At 39.1% G+C, this 6,184-nt stretch overlaps 1 pseudogene; it reads left to right on the top strand.

Annotated features, from left to right (window-relative positions):
• The first annotated feature begins 4,984 nt into the window (after window positions 1-4,984).
• The window catches only part of LOC147629832 (fatty acyl-CoA reductase 2, chloroplastic-like), a 7,708-nt pseudogene continuing 6,508 nt past the window's right edge, over window positions 4,985-6,184 (top strand).

Raw genomic sequence — 6,184 nt, 5'->3', positions numbered from 1 at the left:
TATAATCCAACACTACATTAAATGGATGTAGGTCGGTATGTACAATACCTGCCATATGTGCTGCCGCTAGGCTTTCCACCAGGGCATGCATAATATGTGGCATGCTTATTACTATTTGTTTTATTTTTGAAAGTTCTAGATGACTTAAAGGGATATTATCAGGCGGGGGTTGTCTCCATCCTCGATCCAAATGAAAAATTGCTCTGGTGAACTCACTGAATCTGAAGGGAACCTTCAGAAGAGTATCACCAAGAGCGCCGCCATTATAGTACGGGAAAATTGTGATCCAAGGAGCCTCTTTTGTAAAGGAAATGCATCGGACAATCGATGGATGTAGCACTTGCATACCCTGCTCTGCCTGGAAGCTCTCGAACTTCGCGCTGCCTTCTCCTTTGTAGTGCTTTCCGCAAAAAGTGATGTGCTCCGGTAAAAATGATATGCCTTTAATTGTATACTCTTTTACTGTTCCAAATACACCGGAGCCTATTGTTCGCCCTTCGAACAGAGCCTCGTGCGGGATGCCAATAAGATGTGTGCACATAGAATTGTAGATGGTACGATGAATGACACCTGTACCACTTGCATCTGCCTGACTAGACGTTGCAGCGACGTCCTGGGCAATGCGCACTCTTTTGGGGAGGGACTCTGCATCCAACGCCTTCATGCGCTTGCTCTTGGCTCTTTGCTCGCTCCATACAACGTCCCATAACTGTAGACGTTGCATATTGGCTTCAGGCGGGGCAGCATCTCTAAGATCACTGCATGCTACTCGTATGCTCCCCAAAATGGTTCGTGTAATGTGTTGATGGTTGAAATCTGCTATCTTCTGTCTATCAAGCAACTCAGCGTTGCCTCCGCTTCGAAGCCGACGCTGTGCATTTTTCCATATTTGGTCTATGAGATCTCGCATGAGTATCTCAGACTCATTGATCTTTTGACGACATCATCAGTACATTGTGACACTGTGATGACCGCTTCAATGCGAATTGCTAGCAGAACGATTTTGCGCTCTTCGGGGGAAAGCATGTTGATCATCTTCGTAAATCTAGCAAATATCACTAAACACAAAAAAACAGAATATCAAACATTACTGAAATAAACATCAAGCAAAAGTGAGAGAACAGCAACAAGTATATCAATATCGTCAATGTTCATACAAAAACGGAATATCAAATAATTTTAATGAACTCAACATCATCCAATACATCATCAAACGTGAGAGAACAGTAACAAGTGTATCATTACTTATCAATGATCAAACAAAAACAGAATATATCAAACAATATTACTGAACTCAACATCATGCAATACATTATCGAGCGTGAGACAACCGCAACAAGCGCATTATTACTTACGAAGTGTATACATTATCGAATGAGAGAGAGAGAGAGAGAGGGGGAGGAAGAGAGAGAGGTGTGAAAGATAGAGAGAGGAAAAATTAAATGACATTTTTTATAGTTTTGTAAGTTCCTAAAGAGAGAAAAATAATGTTTTGTAATCCTAAAGCACTCCTCATCTACATACCTATCGTGATAGAGAGAGAGATGTGAAGTGTATCATGAGAGAGAGAGAGAGAGTTGTGAAGTGTATCATTGCGAGAGAGAGAGAGAGAATTGTGAAGTGTATCATGAGAGAGAGAGAGAGGAGAGGAAGAGAGAGTTGTGACAGATAGAGAGAAGAAACATTAGATGACATTTTTAATGTTTTTGTGAGTTCCTAAAGAGAAAAATAATGTATTGTTTTAATTTTTAAGTAAATAGAGGGAGAAAAAAGAAATTATTAAGAATTATGTATATTTTAAGAGAAATAAAAAAAAATCATTATCTACACATCTATCATGTTGTGAAGTGAATCATGAGAGAGATAGAGAAAGAGTTGTGAAGTGTATCATGAGAGAGAGAGGGGGGTAAGAAGAGAGAGATTCATATTTTTCGAGTTACGAATCACGATATTATAAAATAAAACGTTTAGACAATATGATTTAAACTTTGATCCATGAAATACTCATGCCGCGTTAGCAACCAAGTATCGCATGGATCAAACACAATAAAAACAATACAAGTCAAATCAAACAAATTTTCAAAGCATGGTTTTCATATGTCAAAAACACAAGCTCTTAATATTTTAAGATAAAAAGAAGACTTTAAAATCATCATAAAAGCCTTGTATATGGAATTTGGTGCAAGATTTGAATGCTAAACAAATTTCTAATAGCTTTTCAAGGGTGAAAAATAAGTCATGGTAATTTTCATAAATTTGTTGATATTTTTTAGAGCCCAAAATAACACTTTTTTGGCCATTTTCAAGCTTAAAAAGTCTTACCAAAAAAACTCCCCTTTTTGAGAATTTTCTTAAGGTTTTTAAAATAGTTTGGAAAATTTCTTAGCAACTTACAAGTGGTGGACCAAGTTTCTTAAATCCAAATTAATGGATTTAAACCTTGCACTTAATTAAGCCACTTAATTAAGCCACCAATGATAGACCTAATTCAACTCCTCAAAAATTACTTTAAGATGAGTAATAAAAATGCCTCGTCTTTGAGTAATGCCTTGTCGATTAATGAAGTTTCTACTCCTACTTCTGATAACAAACGCATCAACAAAATCATCAAGGCTACTTTCGATGCTCAAGCAACTAAAAGGACAGTAAGATTAGTCCTCATACTTTTTCTTTTAATAAATTTAATGGAAAGAAAGATACTCGTCTTATGCTTTGGATGATTACTTCTCCTAAAAAAAGTTTTCAAAATGAGAAAAGATTAAATGTGCTACCAACCATATGGTTGATCGTGCATCACTATGGTGGAATGTACGAGGCATTCTAATATAAGGTGAAGGCCATATTTTTACCACTACACACTACAACAGAATGAGGGTCTAGGAGAAGCGAAAATAATAGCGCTTTTATAACTAGAAGAGTATGAAGATGTTGAGCCTATTTTGCTAATAATTTCGTTGCACGAGACACTACTCAGTAGTAAAAATAGGAGCGATATTTTGCTGCTAAGTAGAATTGGATGGAAAAAAAACATTGGGGCAAGTTGGGGAGTCTACACAAGACTCCACAGTCTGCCCAGCTCTTTTTTTTTAAATTGAACAGACAGTTTTTTGATATAGACATAGAGTTGAAAAAGTAATTAAAACTGAGAAGAATGCACGTGAGCAAAATATATAGTATATTTCTCGATTGGTTGGGCCTTTGGCCATATACCAAAAAAGAATAAAGGAAGAGAATGCTACTCAGAATCCTCCTCGGATTCCTCAGGATCTTCATTGTCTTCGTCGTTTACTTCCTTCACCCACTTCACACTCGCAGTCCGGATCGTCCTCTTCCTCTTCCTCTTCATCCTACACACAATATGTAAACAAGAGTAATTTAAGTATAAAACAATAAAACATAATTACATATAGATTAGATAAGGGCTTAGTAAATGAGATACTTACCTCTCCCAGGGGAGATTTGTTGCCATATATATAGGCAGTGATGTGTGTGAACACACTTAGGACCGCCGGGGCACTTTTCTATATCCATAATCTTACTCCTCTTTTGTTGGGTCACACCCAACAACCTCCCTCTATAAAAAATAATTAAAAAAAGATACAATTAGTTATTGTAAATAATATAGTTTAAAACGAAATGAAAGAGGAGAAGGAAAATAGTAAAATAGATACTTATAAAGCAAGCAATGAACGATAATTTTCCTCTCAAGCCAAAGTGTGATGCTCCTCACTTTCATAGTCATGAAGCACTTACAGCTGCTTGTTGTTGAAAATCACTTGGATGCTTTCTTACAAAGCTCTGTGTGTGCCTCTACTCCATAAGCAAACACTTAGCTTCTCCATCTTGTCCTTCATTGCTTTCTTAATGTTTTCTCTCCTATTAGAGAGTAAAAGATTTATCATCCTCGTCATTAAGTCCTCTCAGAAAGGTGTGGTACGCATGTGGAACAAAAAACTTAGTCTTGATCCCATCAATAACATATATTATTTTGAGAGCTCATCATGGGCTTTCCACTTCTTAACAAAGTTTGTGAACTCCAGGTTAGCAAGTACGAGAATCCGGTTTATGACTTGCTTCCCTCGTGCATCCTTCATGAGGGCAGCATCGACACCCAAATTATATGATAGGATTTGTGGATCAAATGGTGGGATGACTCTCCTCCGGGGTGGTTCAAAATGAGAGGATGAAGAAAACCCCATTCGGGAGCTGACTTAGGAGACCTAGTGCTTGTAATGAAGGGGGCTTGGTCTTGGGCATGAGTGAGCATTAGGCATGGTTTGGACATTAGGGAAGCCCATGGGCATGAATATGTTCGGGAAAATGTGGGGGCCTAACATAAATAAAGTGTGAAAAGGTAGGCAAGTATATAAGTGAATACAATTGTAATCAAGGTCAACAAATCATTTTACTAATGAAATGTGGGGGCCTAACATAAATAAAGTGTGAAAAGGTAGGCAAGTATATAAGTGAACCAATTGTAATCAAGGTCAACAAATCATTTTACTAATGAAATCGTACTTTCTTGGAGATTCAAGATTCCATGGCTATGGTGATACTCCCTTGAGTACATGTGGTACTCCATTATGAGTTCATTTCTTTCTCTCTCTCTCTCTCTCCATCACTAAAGTGGTATCAGAGCCATGTCTTTGATCCATTTCCACCTTAGTTTCAAGAAAACAAATTGAGGAATTCTTGGATTTCTTGATTTTCTTGATCAAGAAATGGGACATAATGATCTTGTTGAGGGGAATCGATCTTTCTTGAGTGGCCTTATGCATAGGCTATGCATAGCTATTGCAATAAGGCCTTATGCATAGGCATTACATAGGGCTTATGCATAGGCCTTATGCATAGGGCTTATGCATAGGCTATGCATAGTGCTTATGCATAGCGTATGCGTAGGGCTTATGCATAGTGCTTATGCATCGACCCATCTCACAAGAACCCTATGTGGCAAATCTGCTATCCATTATAAATGAACGATATGGGCAGCAAGCTTGGTCTCGATTTACACAGACACAGGTATGGTTCTATCAAACCTTTTCACATACACAAAATTAATCTTTTATGCATTCCATAAGTCTTACATTTTAATATTATATGCATGCGGGCTTACAGTTGGGCCAATCCATGCCATGGGAAAAATCTACCCACTTTCTCAGTTGGGGCAGATTACACCTTTGATAGAGGTGTGGGGCTGAGTGGTGCAGCCCCTTCATGATATGGTTGTGATGAGCCTACACCACCTTCCTCTAATAGACCCACCCCGCTCCCTCATGCCCATCTTCACCACGATGACGACGTAGTAGGGAGTCTGGGGGGGTAGTAAACGTGCTAATAGTAGGGGGGGAGAAGGTAGCTTTTGCTTACCCCGCTCCCTCATGCCCATCTTCACCACGATGACGACGTAGTAGGGAGTCTGGGGGGGTAGTAAATGTGCTAATAGTAGGGGGGGAGAAGGTAGCTTTTGCTTTGGAAAATGCAGCACTAGGTCTCTCGATGCATCTCCCCAACAAGGGGGCTCTTCATCTACACATTATGAGCGAGCCCCGAGGAGACCCATTCCACCATTTGATGCACACCTCCTACCATATAACATGGATATGGATGGTGCCCTCATGAATGGATGCACGTGGAAAGCAATTCATGAACCGCATGCATGTATTTGCTAACCTGGAGTTCATAAACTCCTTCAAAAAGTGGAAAGCACAAGATGAGATTTCAAAGCAATACGTTATTGTTGATGTGCTTCAGTCGGAGTTCCCCATGCCACATGTGGGTCTTTGCTTCTCCGAGGATTGGATGAGGAGGCGGATCAAGCTTTTGCTCTCTAATAGGAGAACAAATATTAAGAGAGCAACAAAGAATATTTCGGAGAAGCCTAACGTGTGTACGGCTATTTCGGAGAAGCCTAACATGTGTACGGCTGAGGAGTGGAGGCACGCACACAGCTTTGTGAGAAATCACCCAGGTGATTTTCAACAACAAGCAATGGCGAGTGATCCCGACTACGGAAGGGGGGCTTCACACTTCGGCTCCGACGGAAAATCCTCCTTTCTTGCTCATTTTGTAAGTAATCATTTCTTCTCTTCTTTCATTTCATTTTGTACTATATTATTATCTTGAAATAATTATGTGAACATTTGGGAAAGTATAACCATTCTTGTGATCACAAGCCTAATTT

The sequence above is a fragment of the Cibotium barometz genome, chromosome 17 (assembly GCF_041138505.1).
Source record: "Cibotium barometz isolate CiBa-2024 chromosome 17, ASM4113850v1, whole genome shotgun sequence".
Taxonomy (NCBI): domain Eukaryota; kingdom Viridiplantae; phylum Streptophyta; class Polypodiopsida; order Cyatheales; family Cibotiaceae; genus Cibotium; species Cibotium barometz.
Note: the sequence above shows the minus strand (reverse complement) of the source record. Positions and strands in the feature narration are given on the sequence as shown.